Source organism: Protopterus annectens, chromosome 3.part0, assembly GCF_019279795.1.
Source record: "Protopterus annectens isolate FY-2018-M chromosome 3.part0, PAN1.0, whole genome shotgun sequence".
NCBI classification, from domain to species: Eukaryota; Metazoa; Chordata; order Ceratodontiformes; family Protopteridae; genus Protopterus; species Protopterus annectens.
The window spans coordinates 1,475,038,101-1,475,061,247 of NC_056731.1; positions in this window are offsets into that span (position 1 = coordinate 1,475,038,101).

Below are 23,147 nucleotides of genomic sequence, written 5' to 3' on the forward strand. Positions count from 1 at the left end.
AGCATGCCCAGTGTGAGCTTTCCATATGTTGAACTCTGCAGCCCACCACATTTGTGGATGAGTGTGAACTTCAACAATATCTCACTTTATGGTTGTGTGTTGTGTGTCATGTTGTAAACTTACTGTCCAACTGCTTTGTGTCTGAACACAATAGGGATTATACTGTGCCTGCAGGGTTTGCATGGGATACTTTGCATACAGTTTTCAACATCCTTTCATACTGACCTAACACTGTAGTACCATATAATGTACTGGTTCAGTACTTTTACTGTGGTGGACAGTATCCTGGGCTGTAGTCCTATCACTGCTTTACATTTTCATAATGAGCACAACAGACTGGTTAGGGGCTAGTTGTGCACATCTGACCATGTTGCATTATGTTCAGATATGAACTACTTAAACCAGGCTTGTCCAACATTGGTAGTGTATTCCACAACATAGGTGTACATTGGCAAACACTAGCGATGTGCCCTAGGCCATTTCTAATGCTAGTCGGAGAGTGTTTTTGTCCTTCGACACACATTGTAAGTGGAGTTTGCCATGACATATGTCATGGTTAGTATACTGTGCCTCCATCTACCCGTGACATAACAGTGGTACCCAGGGTAAACCTACCATCTCCCATCCACTCATCAAGATTCCTCTTGAGGAGAGTCGATGAGTGACTCTCTGGCTAACCTGTACTGGGAGTTTACTCAAGAGTGGGGGTGGCTTCTGTGTTATGGATCATTCAGTACAGCTTGTCCTATGTATGTCAGTGCTGGGGTTCAGGTCTCTCATGTGCATAGCTCACTGCCATTCAGATTGTACAAGGTGCAGCATGTTCATTGATTCCAGCTTGGACATGGCTTTATACATCAGGCACAGCTTGCTTCTGGGTGAGCAGTATGGCAGTGTGTGGAGCTGCAGTTTGTTTAATCAGGCAACATATGGCATCTGTTCAAGCTCTTTGATACTCCTGGTGAGGTACTTTTGGGGACTTTACAGTTGATGGAGGTGTATGCTGAGGTACATCCCACAGGGGCTATTGTAGTCAATTGTAACGCTGATGAAGGATGACTGCAGAGCCACAATGACCTCCCCTTATCTAGATCTGACAACCTTCATGATTAGGTGGGTATATGGTAAGTTTCTGTAACCACTACAGCCACATGCTTGTCCAATGCAGGATAACTATCAACTTGTGTCCCCAGGTCTCTCATTACATGTTAAGTACTTAATGGGTTAACACCTATGTGGTAATTGGTGGGCACTTACTGTATATCCACAGGGGTTGACTATACACTTTTCTGCAATTAGCTTGCTAACATGGCTATGGCACCAGTTGTCTGTTTCTATGTGGCCCTTTTGTGGGATGCTTGTGTCAGCTGGAGGGTCAGATATGGTGGCCAGTTTGTAGTCCTCTGAAAACTTGTTCAGACACAGTCCTTCCATGTTGGCCTGTACCAATGGGACATATATACCAAACGAGGGATGTCCCAGGACCAAGCCTTGTGGGATGCCAGTAATATCTGGTTTGTAGTCTGACATGGCTGCAGCATGTCTGACCATGTCAGTTCTGTCCTTGGTCTGGTTTGCAACCCCTCTACTGACATAGGGGTTTATTTTTAAGCTGGTGCGCTTATCTATAATGAACACGTGGGGTATTGTATGGAAGCCTTTGCAAGGTCCAGCTAGGCTGTGTGGACCACATTGCCCTCATCAATGACATTAATGACTGTTTCAAATGAGTCAAACATGTTTAAGGGGCAGGATCTGCACTTAAGAAAGCCACACTGGGTAGGGTCCGGTGTCAGTAGGTCCCCAATATCTTTATGTCTGCGGTACATGCTGATCCTTTCCATAGCTTTGCAGACCAAGCTTGTCAGGATTCTGGGGTGGTAGTTTGCAGTATCCATTCAGGCAGCACCTTTGTTGAGAAGGACCACTGTTGTTGTACACTGCTCTTTGGGTACATATCCTGTGGTAAGGCTGACATTGAGCAGTAGTATTATTTGGCATTCCATTCTTCTTGGAGTCCATGTTGGACTCAGCCCAGGACACCATCTCATACCATTGATGCTGTGTGTTTTGCTTTGTAGATGCTGGCTGTTACCTCAGCATCTGCAATGTCAGGGGGCCAGCAGTCTGCTGGGATAGATATTTTGCATTTTGAGGGGGGTGTTTGCACTGCACCTGTCAGGTTGGATGTTGGCAATATGTGTGTGTGTTTGGTATGTTGTTTGTAATATTTGAGTGATTCAGAGCATATCTGTGAATTCCCAACAAGGTTCCTACCATCAGTTAAGAAAGCCTTGTGATTATCCTTAGTGTCCTGTACAATTTGTATCTTCATAGGTTCATAGGTTCATACTAGGCTATCCACCCTAGGGCATTTATAAGCCTAGCCAGAGTGTGTGTGGCTTTTGCCACCCCTTGCTATGTGAATATTATGGCCATTTATGATTTACTTTACTGTGCCTCTGTCTGGACGTGACACAGTGAAGACCCCCAGTGTACATCTACGATCATCCATCCACTAGGCAAGATTCCTGTTGAAGAGTGTCAGTGAGGGGCTCTGCCTAACATGGAGTGGGATTCTGTTCCAGGGTGTAGGGAGCCTCTGGGTTATGTATCTGTCCCTCCAGAACATCCTATTTCATTATGTGTTGAGGTTGACATCTCTCACTCTCACAGCTCCGATGGATTTGGGTTTTCTGGGGTGGAGCATGTCCATTACTCCTGTGTTGGACATGGCCTTGTACAACAGGCATACAACGCCTCTGTGTAGGCAGTATGTGACTGCATTCAGCTGGGGTGTCTACAGCCAGGCAGCATATGACATATATTTGATACCCTTTATCCTCTTGGTGAGGTACCTTTGAGGTCTTTCTAACTGCTGCAGGTGTCGGGTAAGGTACATCCCAAATGAGGCATTGTACTAGATTATGGGTCTGATAAGAGAACAGTATAGGGGCACCATGACCTCTGTTGACGTAGATGTGAATCCTTTCATGATACGGTGTCCAATATAGACAGTCTTCCTAGCCACGTTGGCAATTTGAGTGTCACATAACAGGTTACTGTCCACTTGTGTTCCTAGGTCCCTGATTACTCCTTCCATACATAATGGATTACCACCTATGTGGTAATTTGTGAGTACCTTGTTTGGTATTTGGTGAGACATTCATACTGTCCAGTGTCTTCTGGACAGCTGGGTGGGGTTCCTGTGTGTGAGAGTGTGGTCTGTAGCATGCTACAGACTGTACAGCAGTTTTGCCTACGGTTAGTTGCACATGGGTGGTCTCCGATGCTTCGTGCATTGTCAGCTACCTGGACGTGTGGGTGTCTGTGCTGAATATGGATACTCCCCCTCCTTTTATGTTTTGGTCCAGGTTTTGGGGCCATAACGCATGATATGTGGTATAACCTGGTAGTGCTGGTGTGCTGTCAGGAGCCTTGCTGCAGGTTTCTGTCACTGCAAGGATATTGATGTTCTCCATACTGGGGAGGGCCTCGGGAGCATGCATATTGAGGTTTACACGTCTGGCATTGGTCAGCATTACCCTTATGTTTCTTTCCACTTATGTTTTCTAGGGTGGTGGGTTAGTCTTTTCAGCCTTGCCTACGAAAGGCTCTATGGAGGTGGCAAAAGCCTTATCCAATATCCAGATGCCCAGGGGTAACAGGTGCAAGCCATCCCTGGAACAGCAGCGTGGCTTGTCAAGCATGACATCCCAAGCAGACAGACATTGGATCCCCTTGGAATGACACCAGTAATTGTGCCACTTGTTAAAGCTGATCATTCTGTGTTTGTACTGTGGCATCATTCTTGGTGAGGGTAGGATGCTGCAAACGGTCAGTATCATACCGGCCTGGACTATATAATCAGAGAGCTCATCTATGTCTCTTTTCATGTAGTCCGGGGAGGTACATCTCAGGTCATTCACGCCAGCATGGACAATGACTGCATCATGTGTCTACTTGCTTTGGGGTGACCTGTGTACTTGTGTTATGTGGCATACTGTAGCAGCCTGCAGGCAGCTTACTGTACCCTTTCCCTTGTTCAGTCTGGTGAGCAGGACAGCAGTGTGTCTGACTATGGAGTCACCTATTACAACTGTATCAGGCATGTTCTTTCTCCTTCTGGCCTGTGACTGTTTGGCACACCAGCTTTGTGTACTATGTGTTGCATGTGCTATGTTTGGAGGTAGTGGTTGCTTGGGTGTCTGCTTTCGAGGCCTCTGTTGATGTGGTGTGTTTGTAATTAGGGCCTCCGGGAATGTTTTTCTGTGTTTATGTCTTTGGTTTGCAGTTGTGATAGGTCTATGTGGGACTGGGTTTGTGGTGTGTGTGGTTACCTTCTCCTCCTGACTAGTTTTGACAGTACTGAGTTGTGGGAGCTCAGCCTCCGGTTTGGATAAATGGTTGCATCTCTCACATATATTTGTATTTCTTGGGGAGCTGAGGGTTGTCTGTGTACTTGGGGCAGGTGTAACATTGCCTCAAGATTCACAGATTCAACTTGTTGTAGCTGGCCTTAGTGGATTGTATGTGTGGACATATTTTATTGCCATACTACTGATCAGTGATTACTTCCCTTTTTATGTTTGCTCTATCATGTAGTAGCTTCCTCATTCTCTTGCATGGTTTGGTAATGGCTGGAGTCCACCATGCCAGATGCCTGCATGTATGGCATTGTGTCTTGGTTTTATTTGGGATTGCATAATCCAAGCATTCTTGGCAGTGTTCATGGAATGCCTGTATAACAGGTTCTGAGGTGTGGCCCATATTTTGCACCTGCACAGGGCCTTTAATGGATTCCACATCAGTTTAGAGGAGTGCAACGTTTGCTTTACACATGTTTTTCACTGCGGTTTTCTGGCCAGGGACTGTGGTCAGGATGTGTATATCAGGTGTGATTACTCTATGGTCTGGTCTTACCAGTGAAGGATACACTTCTCATCTTGCCATCCAGTACCCATGTTGCTGATTATCACATCCAGTATGCTTACCCCTCTTGTGGGAGTGGTACGTTGTTCCTGGGCATTTTGGTTTATGGATTCTAGGAACTTTTGTCCTACAGTGTTGGAGCTAGTATAATGCTCCCAGTCTATGTTTGGGTATTTTCAGTCACCCAATATAATGTGGTTTGGAGGGCTTGATATATTCATGTATTCCAACATAGGCCAAGTGCAGTTCCTGGTGTTAGGATGGTAGTCTGTAGCAGGCTATAAACTGGGAGGCAGTTTTAGCCACTGTTACTTGACCATGACTAGTACATGCTGCTTCTTGTTGTGGTACCAACATGGGGGTGTGGTTATCCTTGACAATTATTGCTAGTCACCCTCCTTTTGTAGCTTGTTCCATGTTTTGAGGCTGTACAGCACAGTATGAGGTGTAACCTGGTAGTGTTAGGGCGCTGTTGTGAGCCTTGACCCAGTTTTCTGTTACAGGACAGATATCAACATTCTCAATACTGGGGGAGTTTAGACTGCATGCATCTTGCTGTTTAGACTTCTGGCATTGGGTAGCATTACATCTAGGTTCTTATCCCTTGTGATACCTATGGAGGTGGGTTTGTGTTTTGAGCCTTACCTATTCAGGGCACGATGTGGGTAACAACAGCCTTTGCCAGTATCCATAAGGCCTGGACTGATAGGTGCACACCACCCCTAGCAGGTGGAGCATCATGTCATGCTCAGCATGTCATCCCAGGCTGGCACACATTGGATCCCCTTTGACTAACTGCAATACTTCAGTCAATTATTGCAATTGATCATCTCATCGTCATATTGTGGCATCATGATTGGTGAGGGTAGGATGTTAGTCAGGGTCATCAAGTGTGCATATACTACATGGTGTTACATTGCTTAACACATGGCATTCATGCCTCAGGTGGTGCTGCACGGCTGCCTCTGTCGGATGCACATACTACACTCCCTGTACATGTTTGAGGACAGGTTATGTCATTTTAGGCATCCCTGTTATTATATGAGTGAGTCAGAGAGGGGTATCATTCCCAGGGTTCCTACTGAGCCAGTGTATGTGCTATGCGTTGCCTCTTTGCCAAGCCCAGGGCATACTGGGCACACCTCCTTCTGCCTACTGGGGCAGGCTGAGGTTGTTCCTCCTCCGAGTCACGCTCTGCCTGTGATGGCCTTGGCAATGGTCGGGGGCTGTTTGGCCCGGCCCAATGCTGGTCCTGCTGCAGCTGTTTTCACAAGATCATATTATGTAGCATAGCACATACCATGACAATTTGGGTACATGTAGTTGGTGAGTACTGCAAGGCTCCACCAGATGTGTCCAGACACCGGAACCGTGACTTGAGCAGCCCAAACACACGCTCTATTACATTACGTGTTTGTGCGTGTGCCTCATTATGGCGTTCCTGTTCAGGTGTGTGTGCATTTCTGATGGGTGTCATCAGCCACTGCTCCAGTGCATAACCTGCATCCCCCACTAGGTGTCCATGTGGGATGTCCCCATTGGTAAATGTCTGGTACAGCTGCGTCAAATGCCAGATATGGGAATCATGGTAGCTCCCATGGCAGCCAGCACACACATTCATTATTATGCCCTGGGCATCACACATGACCTGGCAGATGATGGAGGTGAAGCCCTTGCGGTTAATGTAGGCCCTACCCCGCTCACCGTCTGGTGCTTTGATGCATATGTGTGTGCAGTCTAATGCACCCACTACCTCAGGGTATTCAGCTATTTGCTGGAAGAGATGCATATTTCTGGCCAATACCTCATGGGCATTGGGAAAATATACATGATCACCGACATGTGCTGACATGGCATCCAGGAACTGGTGCAGTACCCTGGAGGCTGATCCCTGTGATATCCCCATCATATCACCAGTTGGTCTCTGGAAGGTACCTGTTGCTAGTTTTCTTAGGCCAACACATACCTTGGTTTCCACTGGGATGGGTTCCCCTCTGTTGGTTCTGTGTGTGAGGCATGGCCTGCACAGCTCAACAATTTGCTGCAGGAGGTCTCTGTCCACTCTATAGTGCCCCACTATCTCCAGCTCATGTAACCCGTGGTAGGTGACCCTCGGCCTGTACACTCTTCTCTGTCTCCTCACTGTGGGTTGTCTGGCATCATTTGCATTGTCACCACCCTCAGGAAGTAGCCTATGTCTCCTTATGACAGCTATGGCAGCCCCTAGCATTTCTGCTCTGAGTTCAGCTTTTTCAGTTTTCACTTCTAATTGCTTACTCCTGTCTTGCAGTGTCTCTTGAGAGAAACATCCTGCATTGCTGTTTGCAGAGTTTTAAGTGCTTGGCTGGGCTACTATTCTGCCTGTGTAATTGCCTGCTTCTAATTGTTTTCACCTGCTAGCTCCAGCAGTATTCCCTGCTAGCTTCCTACTAATTCTGTTGCTTCCTGTTTCCTTTCTGTTTCCTCAGGGGGAGCAATGTGCATACCAGCAGAAACACGCTCACAGTGGCTTACACGCGCGCACATATGCTTACACGGTTCAGAATCTACTTATTTGGGTTAAAACGTGTGCACACCAGCGCAAACAGTCTTACAAGTCTGCCAACAGGCTCCCACATGCTCAGTCTGCCTTACACGCGCACACTGCCCTACTCGCCTCATGGCAAGACACGCAAGCGATGCACGCCCAGCAAGAAACTTTGGTGTAAGCAACAGTGTACACCTTCCATTTCTTGACTTTCCCATGCTTATCTTGTGGCACTCCTCTTTCCATGATATGTGTCTGACATCTGTCATGTAACCCTGACCTCCAATGAACTGCATTTCTTTCTGCCATCCCCCCCTGTGATGTCACCTATCTCCTACTCTGTTCCTCCCCCTTATGTAACTCCTACGCTACTCAGAATGTGCTCATTTGCTCATTTGCTATGTGACAGTGGAATTCAGTATCCTAACACTCATTTACATCAGATTGCCTACTAATGCTTAGTTACATGTCTTAGACTCAGCTTCCCCCCTTAGCAACCACTAAACGGTGGCCATGTTGTTTTTAGTCTGCTGGTCCCTGCATTGTAAATCCATGTATTGCATAAAACCCACATTTGTGGGTTTATAACCTTCATTTTTATGTTTTATATAGCGCAGCCCATTTGCGCGGGGCTGCGCTGCATTTAAACATCATATTTGCATTGGGGTACCTTGCCAATGGCCACATATTTGGCCATTGGCATGCTGCCTGCCACATATGCACCCTTTATTTGGAGCTGACATGGCTCCATTGTGTTTTTTGCAGAAACGTACTCAGTTGTCAACTGAGTACATTTCTGAAGCTAAAACGGCTCTTACACGGGCTGCTTTGGGCTTCCTGGATTGCTAATCTACCTCATTTGCATGCCTTTCGGCTGCAAGTTAGGTGATTAGCATATCCACGCCCACTCCGTGTAAGAGACGTTTTAGCTGATCTCTTACACGGAATTTCGGGCTGTTCCTGGATCGCGAGGGCTGCATGGAGTCTTACACTACTCTTAGACTCCGTGCAAGCCTTCGTGAATCCTGCCCAAAACTGGGAACATGTTTTGAGAGTGCAATGAGTTGGCAGATTTTAAAAATTCAAGGAAAAGTACTCTATCAGAAATATTGAGTAAGAAAATGGATGTTTCTAAAGAAATTATTTTTTTTTTAGCTGGGATACGGGATCTGAATTGTGTAGACATAGTAAGGCCTTCTTACATTTCATTCTGGTTGCTGGCATAAAACTATTCCTAGAAAATGGAAATACAATTCTAAATCAATGATATCTGAAATTGTGAAAAATGTAGCAGAGATAAAACAACTGGAAGTGGGATCTTTAGAAAAGGGTAGGAGCAAATTACATAGCAGAAAAAATGGAAATTAGGGAAACAATACATGCAAAATAAAGTTTTGGAGAAGGAATGAGGTTTAAGGGGAAAGAGGAACTGAACAATTTATGTATTGTTGGATTAATGATAACTGTATAAAATAATGTCTGTGATTCATAATATTTGTAACTGTGGGCATTTTGACCTTTTTCTTTTTATTTTATACAAATGTATGTTTGCTGTGTCTTAAGTGATAATTCAATAAATGTCTCAAAGAAAAAAGATACATAACAGCAAATTCAAATCCCTTGTGATTAACTGTCTGAGTGCAAGACTTACCTCAAAGTCACTGCATAGAATCCCACAGACTGGGATGCGACACTGCATTGATATCAGGAGAAGGCCTCAGTGCCTGTGAGACTGTAACGTCGTGACCCACTCAGTATGCCTGAAACCTGGAATGTGTGAATAACAATAGATTTGAAGATGAAATTGAGGGGAATAAATGAGGAAACCAGGAATAAACAGTTATTTGTTGAGGTACCTAGATATACAATTAACTAACAGATGAAAACTTTCCACAGTCAATCAGGATTGGGGTGGAATGCTTTACCTCTCCAAAATAGAAGGTTGGGCAATATAAATGCTTTTAACAGGAGTTTAGACAGCTAGCCAGGTACAAGAATGGAGGGAACGCCATGCCACTTTGTGGAAGAGGTAGGAAAGGCTGGCTTAACAGCATACTATGGAGTGAGTCCAGTAATCAAGTAATACTTTTTCATTTTATTGCATGGCAGAAAATAATTTACTGGAATTTTTATGTGCTTTATTATCTTAATTTGCAGATGTTTCACTTAAATTTATCTTGATGAAAATGACAGTCCACTCAATAAGAGTATTGTTGGGTGGATCTAAGAGATCATAGCAGTCTTGAGCAAAAAACAGCATGTGGCTTTTCCTTGCATCTAACTAAACTATTTCTTGTGTAAGACTTGGAGAAATGTAAAAAAAGGATAGCAGCTCCAGGGATAACGCCAATAAATATCCAAGTTCCAAAACTGGAAAAATACTCAATAAAAAAGCTTCTTTTATTTGTTCACAAAAACCAAGGTAAACGTCTCCAAAAACACGTTTTCGTCGCTGAAATGCAACTTCCTCAGACCATGAACTCTTTTAAAAACATCATTTAAATACACAAATTTAAAATAACATGTGATGTCAATTAACATTTTAAAGGTACACATCTTTTATTACCCCACTCATTTGTAGGTGTACTTTTTTTATATATAAAACAGTGTTAATGAACTATCAAAATATTGCTGAACTTGTTATTGTGGTAAAAACATGACACTTTAAAATATATACGTAATATAGGTATTGATATTAATTAGGACATAGTATTTTTAGGTGACCCATAAAACTGAAATTGAAATTAAAATTAAAAAATTAATATAATGTAATATTAAAGATGACTACATTCTACTAGCCTTAAGTTTTAATATAGGCTTAATAGAAATGTAGTCATTTAATCCTGGTTTTTTATTTGATTCCAGTAAGATCTGACTTGGAGAAATGTCTTTAAATGTTTGAGGATGCTGTAGTTAGGATTCAACTTTCTAATATGGTTGAGATATTCAGTGTGCTGAGACAGGTACAGAAAGCCATTAAACCCGCAAACAGCATTGAAAGATTTGAGTATGCATTTACCAAGGTACTGCGTTTATCACATACCCCTTCAGACACTATAGCTGCTGATGCCTTTTCTAATGGTTAATCATTTGAGGCCAGTGCTTTTCCTACTTTGCATGATGTTACGATTGATTGCATTTGAAGGATCATATCATTTTTCATGGACAACTGAGGCTGGTGAAGTTAGACCCTTGTAAATGTTGATAGTGATGATAGTCTATAAAATATGTCCACACAGTCAACTTTAGGGGATTATAGCAATTGTTTTGATGTTATTTTTTTGGATAATTTTAAACATATAATTTATTCTGTGATTGATATAACCGTTTCTTTTTGGGGTTGGGTTATGTGACAATCTCTATGTAAAATATTAAAAAGAATAACATTTTATTAAAACTATTGCTAATAATATTACCAACACTGTAGTTATAACTTAGATGTGAACAAACAGAATTTTTTCTATGTATATTCAGCACACGTATAAATGCAATTTAATGAAACAAAATGGTAGGCAGCTGAGAACTTACAAGCTAATAAGGAGTCTATAGTAGTGCTTAAAGCTGAGAAGGAGGATAGAAATAATGTTATGTGGCTCTGCAGGTTTGAGTACCTTAAAATATGGTGCACTATTCTGAATAATGAAACAAATGAAAAGTTATCAACAATAAATCAGTTTTCTTTTTGAAGCTTTGAATTTGGAGCCTGCCTTGTTTCCACACCAGTTTTTATTTAAATCATATTTGTTAGAAAAAGTTTCACTTTAAATTATTTAATTTGCTTAAGGGGGTGTACAGATGAGCTTCATGAGTAATGATGATTATTGGGTATTTCACATAAAACATCCTAACTGCCATATTTTAAGCTATATCAAAACTATGTAAGTACTGGTAGTCCCCCCCCCCTGAGGGGTATCTAGTCATCATGATTCAGTCAATGTTTTTTACTAGATGGAGGTCTTGTTTTAATAATATTAGGATATAAAGTTTCTGACAACTGGATCATTCTAAATGTTATATTACAATACCTAAGATATCAATTGTGTTTATGTGCTATATGTATACAGCTGTGTGGCATATCTTCCTCTTGACACTGAAAACATATTTTATTGATCATTGAATAAATAATTGGCAATATATAACTATACAATGTTTGTACCTCTATGGTCTTTTTTATTCTGTCGTTGTTCATGCTTCTCATTTTTTGCAAAATTTAAACTACAAGATATGAAGCTCAAAATGTGCACACACATTGATTTTTAGCATTGAGGCTTGCTGTGGCTGCCAGCCCCCATCACATTTCCATGCTTTCTTTTTGCATTCATATGAGATGTGTTGCCCCCAATATGTATCATGCACTCCCATTTTATTTTGACTGTCAGTTTAATTGTATACCCCCATGCTATCATCCCTTTCTGTGTTTTTTTACCATGTCTACAGTTCCACCAAGGCTAAAAACGTCATTGCCTTTATTAAAATAATAAATGATGAGTGCTTTCATGCCACAAGCACTTCTTCAGATCATAGTAAAATTCAGTCAAACTAGCTTCTTATATAACTGTATAATTTCAGTAGCAATTATCTAAAACAATTAAATTATCAAACCCCTTGACAATCATTATTAGTCCTACTTAATGGCATAATTTATGTGATTTCAATGCAGGTTTAATTGAAACACTATTGTTAAGGGCATAGCCTTTATCTGCCTGCAGAATAATAATCCATTTTAATTCATCCATGTCTGTCCTATTTTTAAACAGCCCCCTCTAGACACTTGATACCAGGGACACTTTAATATTATAGTAAACCACTTTCAACAAAATTAATAAAACATAGATTTTGCAGTGTAAAGCATATTATCTGCAGTAATAAGCATGAAACTCTAATGTCAGGCAATACTGATTAATTGTAATGGTCTGTGACTTACAGGGGCCGTGCTTAACACTTCTGGACAAAGCAGTGTGTGGGGAAGTGGACACTAGATGATACCAGTGAATCTTTTTAATCGTAATTCTAATCTATTTGAAAGTTAATTAACAGGTCATGCATCATGATACCTTTTCTGAACAGTAATAATATTACCCATTTGTTAACCAGGTTGGCCAACAAGGCACACATCCCTTTTCAGGAGTAGCTTCTGGTTTAGTGATTTGCTGAAAGTCACACAGTAGGCAAATGAGGATGGAGAGAATCAAACCCTGTACCAGAGGGGAAAATAGCTCACTGTATTAACCCTCTGCACCATCTGTCAAACAGCAGTAAAAAAATGACTCTAATGCCTGGCCTTACTGACTTATTGTAATCATGCATGATTTACCAGGGCCAGGGGGGGGAACCTAAGACACAGCATTAAGAACATACTCCCCTGGATTCTCAAAAGCTTTCATGGCGTACATGATTAGTTTAAGAGGTGATGTTGGCAATATGGCGGCTGAGCGATCCACGTATGTGCTTGTTTGACATGCACGAGTGCTCTTGCACTAGTCCTGCACGTTCCCAGCCCACATATGCAAATTACCCCATTTGCAAGTGAAAACCATGTGAATGAGGTAAATCTGCTACCCAGGAAGATGGATTCAGGCCATGCAGGACTAGTGTAATCTGTAGAAATGTACTCGGTTAGTAACCATGTACGGGTCTGCAAAATTGAAACGGAGACATGGCAGCTCAAAATAAAGGCTGCATATCATGGAGGAAGCATGCCAATGGCCAGGTATAAGGCCATTGGCATTGCAAACAATACAAAAAGCAAAAAATACAACTTTTATTGTATTTCCGCCAATCACAGCTGTTTAAGCATAGGGCAGCAGCACGCAAATGGGATTGGTGGGAAAATAAGAAAATAAACCTAAAACAAGTATTCTAACTAAAATCAGTATTCTACCATGCAAGTCAATGGCAGGCAAAAGACAACCTGGCCAGTGAATAGTACTTGCTAAGGGGGGAGGCTCAGTGTGACACATGTAACTATGTATTAGCAGGCAATCCTATGCAAATGAGGGGAAGGACAGTGAATCCCAGTTTCCTCAGCATGTGAGGCAGGTTCCAACAATGTAAGAGTATGAATAGGTGAGTGCAAGACTAAGAGGTAGGTGACATTATGGGTGGGTGTGTCAGGCATACTGTAAGTGGATTGGAGCCCTGTGGCTCGGGTATGCTCCCTGCGTAGCACAGCTAAGCTAGGGGGTGTGTCTAAACCTGCCTAGAACTCTTTACAAAGTGTAAGCAGGTGTGCGTGCCATGCACTGGGTATTACAGTAAGAAAAAAGAAGTTAAACCAGAAAATAGCAGCAGTGCGCATATTTGAGTACTCTGTTTGTGTGGCGCACCCCAGGGCTTAAACAGAAGGGCAATGGGAAGGGAAAACAGCAGTAGGAAGGTAATCAAGGAGAACTAGCTTAGCTAGCAGGTGAAATGTATCAGAAGCAGCCAATTACACAGGCAGCAGCCCAGCCCAGAACACTACTATAAACTAAGCAAACACCTTCCCCACTGGTTTTTCCCACACTCTACACCACCGGTGTATACAAGCAGGGAAATTTTAACAAACAAACCAACAAAATGGGAAGGGCTGCAGCAGGCAACATAGAACAACATGTACAAGAGGCTGAGGGTGGTGAGGATGTGCATGCTGCCGAAAAACCCACAGTGAGGAGATGAAGAAGAGTGTACAGACCCAGGGTAACCTACCAGGGGCTACATGAGCTGGAGATAGTGGAGCGCTATAGGGTGGACAGAGACCTCTTACAGCAAATAGTTGAGCTGTGCTGGCCATATCTGACACACCAAACTTGACTGAGGGGAACCCATCTCAGTGGATACCAAGGTATGTGTAGGGCTAGGTATACTAGCCACTGGTACCTCCCAAAGCACAACTGGGGATATCATGGGGATCTCACAGGCATCAGCATCCAGAGTATTCCACCAGTTCCTGGATGCCATGTCAGCACATGCCATTGAGCATGTATATTTCCTCAACACCCGTGAGGTGTTGACCAGCAATATGCATCTCTTCCACCAAATAGCAGAATACCTTGGGGTAGTGGTTGCTATAGACTGCATGCACATATGCATCAAAGCACCACCTGGTGAGCAGGGTAGGGCCTACATCAACCGCAGGGGCATCCCCACCATCAACTGCCAGGTTGTATATGATGCCTAGAGCATTATAATGAATGTGTGTGCTAGCTGCCCTGAAAACTATGACAATTCCCATATATGGCATCTGACACAGCAGTACCGGAGATTTGCCAATGGGGACATCCCCTACGGTCACCTAGTGGGGAATGCTGGGTACACACTGGAGCTGAAATGCGCACACACCTGAATAAGAATGCCATAATGAGGCACATGCACAGGCCAGACATGTCATAGAGCATGTGTTTGGGATGCTCAAGTCACGGTTCCGATGTCTGGACACATCCGGTGAAGCCTTGCAGTATACACCAGCTACATGTACCCAAATTGTTACGGTATGTGCTATGCTACACAATATGATCCTGCGGAAACAGCTGCAGCAGGAACAGCATGGGGCAGGGCCACACAGCCCCCCATCAATGCCAAGGCCTGCATGCACAGAGTGACCTGGAGGAGGAAGAACCTGAGCCTGCTCCAGTAGGCAGAAGGAGGCATGCCCAGTATGCCCTGCCTTGGCAAAGAGGCAACGCATAGCACATGCACTGACACAGTAGAGTTTCAGAGAATGACACCTCTCTCTGACTCACACATACAGTAAAATGGATGCCAAACATGACACCACCTGTGCTCAACCATGTATAGGGAGTGAACTATGTGCATCTGACATAGGCAGCCTTACAGCACCATCCCCAACTCTGGCACACCCACAAGGTAAGTCAATCAACCTACCAATTGCCAAATGGAGTAGAATGTGTTGTCACCTGTAGCTATGGTATGAATGTGAGCATGCAAGGGAATTGGGTGGCTGAATATTATGGCAGCAGACAGTAGACACCCATAGTGGCACCCTTACATGTGTAACAAATACTGGAGTCACCATAGTAGCCAGTAATACATTGGGTGATACAACCCACTACAGGAAAGGTGCTGAGCGACATGTGTGTCCATATGACCCACACATGCCTGTCAGGAAGATTCACATACCCAACAACAGTCACAGCCAGCAGGACAGGTGTAGACAAACCCAAACAGAGCCTGTGCCATGGCCTCAGAATGATGGCTATGGTTAACCCCACCCCCAGGCTTACACAGACAGACAGACCACAGCAGGGCAGGCAGTGGGATGTTAGTTCTGAAGGGTAGGAAGTCAGACAATAATATGTAGTGCAACCAAAGCCACAATCTGTAGTACACTGGTGTGCCTCTAGTCAGCATGATAGTTAGCAATACAGAATGAAATGGAGTACATGACATACCAGTACAGTCATAGCAAATGTGTACAAGTGTCATTTGTTCCCCCACATCCTTCCTAGCAATGTAATAATAGTCAGGTGTGCCCCCCAACCCTGTGTAGAAATTAAGAAATAGTCAGGTGTGACCCCCATCCTACATATTAATGTAATAACAGTCAGGTGTGCCCCCACAGTCCTGTGTATAAATGTAGAAACAGTCAGGTGTGCCCCCCTGCTATGCAGAAATGTAGTAACGGTCAAAGCCAACTGATCGATGGATACCCTGGAGAACACAGCTTGCTACCTGTCGGTGTACAACACAAAGGTCAGCACTGCAGCACAAACTACCTGGACATGATCCACACATCCACTACAGATGGCCATACTGGGCATGCTCACACACTTAGAGAAATGAAGACAATGTCACTGAACAACATACTGAAAGTTCATACTGGGCATGCTACCATACTTAAACACATGAAGGCCATGACTGCAAACACCAGTGGACCAGACATATCTGGCAGTTGCAGATGTTAGTGCAGACACTCATCAGTATGCACCACTCATGCCTTGCACATACAGTGGATAGGAATGCAGACATATATGTCAGGGCAACACACTATAATAAGCCAAAGGTAGACTTACATAGATGTATGCAAGATGCTGACTGTGACAAGGAGCCATCCAGGCCTGTCCCACCCAACACACAGCCAAAGGGCCCCAAACACATGAGGTGCACATGTCACTCACTGCAGATACTAGCCACCAGTATCTGTCAGCATTACAGACTATGTGGTGCATGTGCCAGCTGTGCAACGACTGTACAAGGAAGTAGTCTTCTAGCAGCTGTATACACGTATCTGTGACATATGACCCCGTGTGTGCCCGCATGTGGTATGTCAACTCATACATGAATGGGTTATGGCCCATGCACACACCACCCTCCCCATAGCCCTGCTATGACAAGCCTGCTGAGGTACTCCAATGTGAAATACACCTGTGGGAGAGTTGTAGCCCAGTAATCTCTGTGGTGCATCCCATAACTGTGCACTGCTGTAGTGTGATAAACTAGTTAGGTAGGTGTTCTAAGCCTAGACTTGGCAACTGTGTGTGTCTGTCTGTCTCTGAATGTGAAGAGAACAATGCTTTTTAGAGTACTCACACTCCTTACAATTCATATACTTGACTTTGACAATGCTGCTGATGTCACCCACCTAGAAATACACCTCTGGAAAGGTTGTAGTCCAGTAATCCCTGTAGTGCATCCTGTAACTGCGTACTGTTGTGGTGTGATAAAGTAGTTAGGTAGGTGTTCTAACCCCAAACTTGGCAACTGTGTGTGTAATCCCAGACTTGGCAACTGTGTATGTGTCTGTTGCTGACTGTATAGAGAGCAATGCTTTTTAGGGTACTCACACTCCTTACAATTCATATACTCAACTTTGGCAAGGCTGTTGATGTCACCCACCTAGAAATACACCTCTGGGAAGGTTGTAGCTCAGTAATCTCCATAGTGTGATAAAGTAGTTAGGTAGGTGTTCTAACCCCAGACTTGGAAACTGTGTGTGTGTGTGTGTGTGTGTGTGTGTGTGTGTGTGTGTGTGTGTGTGTGTGTGTGTGTGTGTGTGTGTGTGTGTGTGTGTGTGCAGGCCTGTCTGTCTCTGACTGTTTACAGAGCAATGCTTTTTAGGGTACTCACACTCCTTACAATTCATATACTCGACTTTGGCAAGGCTGCTGATGTCACCCAGCTAGAAATACACCTGTGGGAACGTTATAGCCCAGTAATCTCTGTAGTGTGTTCTGTAACTGTTTCCTGCTGTAGTGTAATAAAGTAGCTAGGTAGGTGTTCTAGCCCCAGACTTAGCAACTGTGTGTGTGTGTTAGTATGCAAGTATGTCTGTCTCTGACTGTCTAGAGAGCAATGCTTTTTAGGGTACTTACACTTCTTACAATTCATACACTCGACTTTGGCAAGGCTGCTGATGTCACCCACCTAGAAATATACCTCTTAGAAGGTTGTAGCCCAGTTATCTCTGTACCGCGTCCTGTAACTGTATACGGCTGTAGTGTAATAAAGTTGCTAGATAGGTGTTCTAACCCCAGACTTGACAACTGTGTGTGTTTGTTAGTGTGTCTGTCTGACTGTGTAGAGAGCAATGCTTTTTAGGGTACTCACACTCCGTACAATTCATATACTCGACTTTGGAAAGGCTGCTGATGTTATCCACCTATGAATACACTCTGGGAAGGTTGTAGCCCAGTAATCTCCGTAGCACATCCTGTAACAATGTACTGCTGGATTGTGATTTAGAACAGTAGTAGGGTTCCATCCCCACCCATGGCAGTTCTGGATGTTTTGTGTGTGTCAATGTCTGTAAACAGAGCAATGCAATATAGGCTAGTCACACACAGTACATTTCAAATGGCCTAATTTGGCAATCCTGCTGATATCATTCATTGTGAAATACACATTTGCAGAAGGAGTGCTTCCGTAATGTGCGTGGTGCGTACTATAACTGCATAGTGCTGTGGTGTAATAAACTAATTAGGTAGGGGTTCTACTCCAAGACATGGCAGGTGTGTGTGTTGTGTAGAGATAGCTGTAAGAGTGTGACACCTGTAGCCAATGTAGAATGAGTTTTGCATATTTCTTATATGGTGGCCCTACTATATATTACAATGTCCACCATACAGGGATAATAGATGTGAAATAGCTGAGAGGCTGGGGTGCAAAGCCATACCCATACATGTGACATCAAGGCCAGGCAATCACAGTTAGCAACCCCAGTATTTCCCAGAGCACACTCTCAACCCATGTCTCATACACACACACATGCCTAGGCAACAGCCAATATGTGGGTAGTACACTGCCTATTTGCCACTGATAATAACTATGGAGTGATAGCAGTGAGCTATTGAGGGCATGTCACCCTGTCCATCTATTCAATATGCATGTACATGCTGACAGTGCACCTCCCCCATGTTCCCCAATGGACACCTTCACCAGCTGTGGTGATATCACATGTGACCCACAATGGACATATCATGCCCGACAACATGCCCTGTATGGACAAATGCCACTGACACCAGGGAATTATGTTAGCATGCTATCAATGTAGGTGCAGTGTAAACCTGGTGCCCATTACTGGTCCCCACCACAGGTGGGCAAGACTGGCACATCTGATGGCAGTCTGTGTTCACAACATGGACAAGACACCCCAGGTACAGTTCCACATGTCACTGTACATGCATGTGGGAGGTGTACACATCCCAGTCACTGTCCATGTCATGGACTAAGGAACACATACATGACAAGTGATGCACAGCACTGACCACACACAATAGACACCCAGGTGACTGGATGAGGGATATAATACCCACCTGTGTGAACAAGTGTGGAAACTACAGCCATGAAACGCAATGCAGACCATTGTCATGTGGCCTAATGCCAAGGTATACCCATCGCCTACCCTTGTATAGCCTGCTGCCACAGTCGACCACCACACACCCACGCAGACATGCACTCATGCATGTCAGTACTGGCACCCTGTGTGTTGTATGGTGTGTATGTTCACATCCACACTCACTACAACCCCCATGGCCATACTGAAGCATGCTGTCTGATGAAAAACACCTCCTCATAACCTTTGTCCAGACAATCTCCATATGACCCGTGTGGTGCATGAGATATCTGCACAGTGATGTGTTGTGGCAATCCCGCTACTGATGAGTTGTACTCCTGGCACTGCCAAGTGTGTCAATGTGTGCATGTCCCTGTGAGAGTGTGGCTGTGTTGATGCTGGCACCTATTCATGTGGACAGGCACGTGTACATCACCTACCGTCTACCTACCGTATCCCTGTTGCAGATGTCACTCACCATCACATATATGTTCTGAGGGCTCCACAACAGGTAACCCATGTGGTACATCCAATATCTGCATTGAACTGTGATAGCACTACATAGTTGTCAGGGGGTTGATACCTGTGCTGATAGGTGTGTGACACAAAAAAGCTGCAGTTTTACTCTCACACCCCTCCCTGACATGTCTTTGCCTCTGTCTGCCTCTCCCTTTCCCTCTCTGGTGGATGTGGAGACCTACACCTGCTTTGCTTAGGAGCAGCATGTGTATTTTAAGTGATGCTCATGATCAGCTGATGGCCTCTGCATGAATTGCAGCCCTCCACTAGCTGATTGCATGTAGAACAGCTGCGGTAACATTCCCATAGCCAATTACATGGAAACACACTCTGATATCTAGGAACATTATGTGTGCAGGGACTAGACCTGTTGGTGGGCAACCAGCATCTGAGATGGATTGGGAATTTACCTCTAACAACATACACTGTGGAAATGGGGCAACACACACATAGGCACCAGAACCATATGTGTGTACATACTAATTTACCTTGGAATGCAGTCTGTCTGTACAGCTCTTTACAGTGGGCCTATCCTCTTGGTGTCCAGAGGTGTGCCTATCGCGTTGTCTGTCCACAACACAGGTCCTGTGTCAGATATTCCACTGGCAGTGTGTGTGTTGAGTGCTATCAGTACATGACCTACATATCAAGCTTTGCACATATGACATGCTGTGGGGGGAATGTTCCATAGTGGGCTGAGAGTATATCACAATGCCACTGCTGCCATCAGTCCACTTCTGTTGTATCCCCCATACATATGGTGGGGCTGGGGCCATATATGTGTGGGTGTCACCTAGACAATACATGTGTGCTCTTATGTACTCCAGAGGCCAGTGTATGTAACAGTGGTATTTGACCCTGTATTATTGAGTCTGGCGGGAGCACCACAAATGACCTAGACTGTTAAATATGTGGGGATGTCAGGGGTGAGCTGCCTTAAGGTATATGTATGTAAAGTGCCGTATACTTCACCTATATTTACATTACTTACATATATTCGGTTTACTGCATGCCTACTGCTTCCTGCCAGACAGGGTGTTCTGTTTGTCAGTGTGCATGTGATAGTGTCAGTTATGCCTTGTTATGTCACAGTTACAACCCATTTGGTCACATGACGTCTTTACCACCCACTGCTTTTGCACAGAGTGTAGATAGACACTGCTGAACTATACACCTGCATTACATACTGTTGATCATTTGGTATCCTGTGGCCCAGTCTGTCCTCACTATTGTACAATTTTAAGGGCTTGACCTGGACAGCAACAGTTGTGAACCTTTCCAGACTACTGTATTAGTATAACTGTTTCACTGTTGCATTCCTCTGTTTATACGTATGTCAGTGTCTGAACAGCTATATGACATGGCATATAGAACTGTGATAGTACACAATGAAAGGTATTCCATTTCTGCAAACCTGTGTGTGGTGTTTTTCCTATGACCTCTTTGATTGTATATGTTGCAGGGAACAATTGTCATTTGTATGGGTGGCCCATAAAGTGTCCAGTTGTTCAGGTGTTAACTGTAGGCATAGTGGCTGTTCCATATTGTGTGCACCTTCTATATATCTATTCTGTTGTGCATATATCTGCATGTGTATGTGTAGTCACATGTATATCCATATATATATATATATATATATATATATATATAGATATATATATATATATATATATATATATATATATATATATATATATATATATATATATATATATATATATATATATATATATATATATATATATACATACAAATATATATATATATATATATATATATATATATATATATATATATATATATATACATATGTACATATGTATCTGCATATCTGTGTCTGTGTATCTGTATCCTGGGGATGTTGATAGCTACCACATTTTACATTACCTATGGGAGGCAGACTGCACTGCATGATATGTCAGCAATACCAGCCTGACGACATATAGGTGGGATGTAGTACTGTTAACTTCCTGTGCCCATATCGTGTCAAGTCCTGGTTACGGGATCTGCAACACTTGATAGTGTATTGCGTGACAGATGTGTTAGGCCATGGAGCGGGATGCCTAGTTGTACAAGATGTATAGTGTGTGGGGTCTCTCAACCCCAGTAATGGTGCATGTGGACGTATGTGTGTCTGTTAATCTGCCATTGTTCTCTACAGATGTATGGACATATATACCGATATAGATAGATATATCTGCTGACATATATATAACTATGTCCGGATATACCTATATAGCTTTATATCTGCATACACATATGTAACTTGCTGTGTATATGTAGACATATAGGTGTAGGCACATATATGTGTCAATGCAGGAATTTGCATGTATATATGTATATAGTGTTAGAAAGCTATAGATATATCTATACCTATATAGATATGTTGTATCAGTTTAGATATTAACATATTTACACCCAGATACATCTAGATGATGGCATACATTCTCTGTACAGTTTTATGACTGGACTGAATGATATGTTTTAGATATTGCCCTGACTTTATACAGTTGTATTGGCTTACTGATAGACTGTTGTAGCTGTGTTGCGGAGGGTCCTGGGGTCAAGAACTGCATGTGCTGGATATTGCATTGCACGGCATATCTGTTATGGCTGTGGTGGGGGGGAACATAGCAGTCATCACCAGGTACCCCTCATTTGAGCTCCCACCCCCATTAACTATGCATAAGGACAATTATTTTGTTGTGGAGGTTCTGGTTGTTATTCCTATTTGGTGCTGCAATTCACATATCTATCCGTATATATATTTTATATATATATATATATATATATATATATATATATATATATATATATATATATATGTGTGTTTGTGTGTGTATGTATAAATATATATATATATATATATATATATATATATATATATATATATATATATATATATATATATATATATGTATATGTGGACATATTTATCCGTCTACCTGTATACCATTGAAGTGATATGATGTATGTGTGAGTCATATATTTATATGTACCTGTGTATCTCTCTACATTTACATATCTATAACTGTCTGTATGTCCATGCATGATTGGCTCACAATATTGGCCTGTCCCACATTTGTCTGGCCAATTGACGTGGATGATGGCAAGCGTGTGGTCAGTCAGGAATGCCGATACTTTACCATTTCAGACATCATGTTGTTCAGATTATGTGTATTACAACAGATCACTGTTTAACTAGCAACATTTTACATGTATATAAACAATATTTCACATTTATTCCAATTTGCACCCGACCTTTGTCATACTGTGTCCAGAATGTTTGCAATAAGAGGTTGAGTGTTATGATATTAGTACAATTCCCCCTATGCAGATTGACTGTGCTGCATGATATGTCTGGGAATACATGGGTTTATGTATATCCGACATGGTATG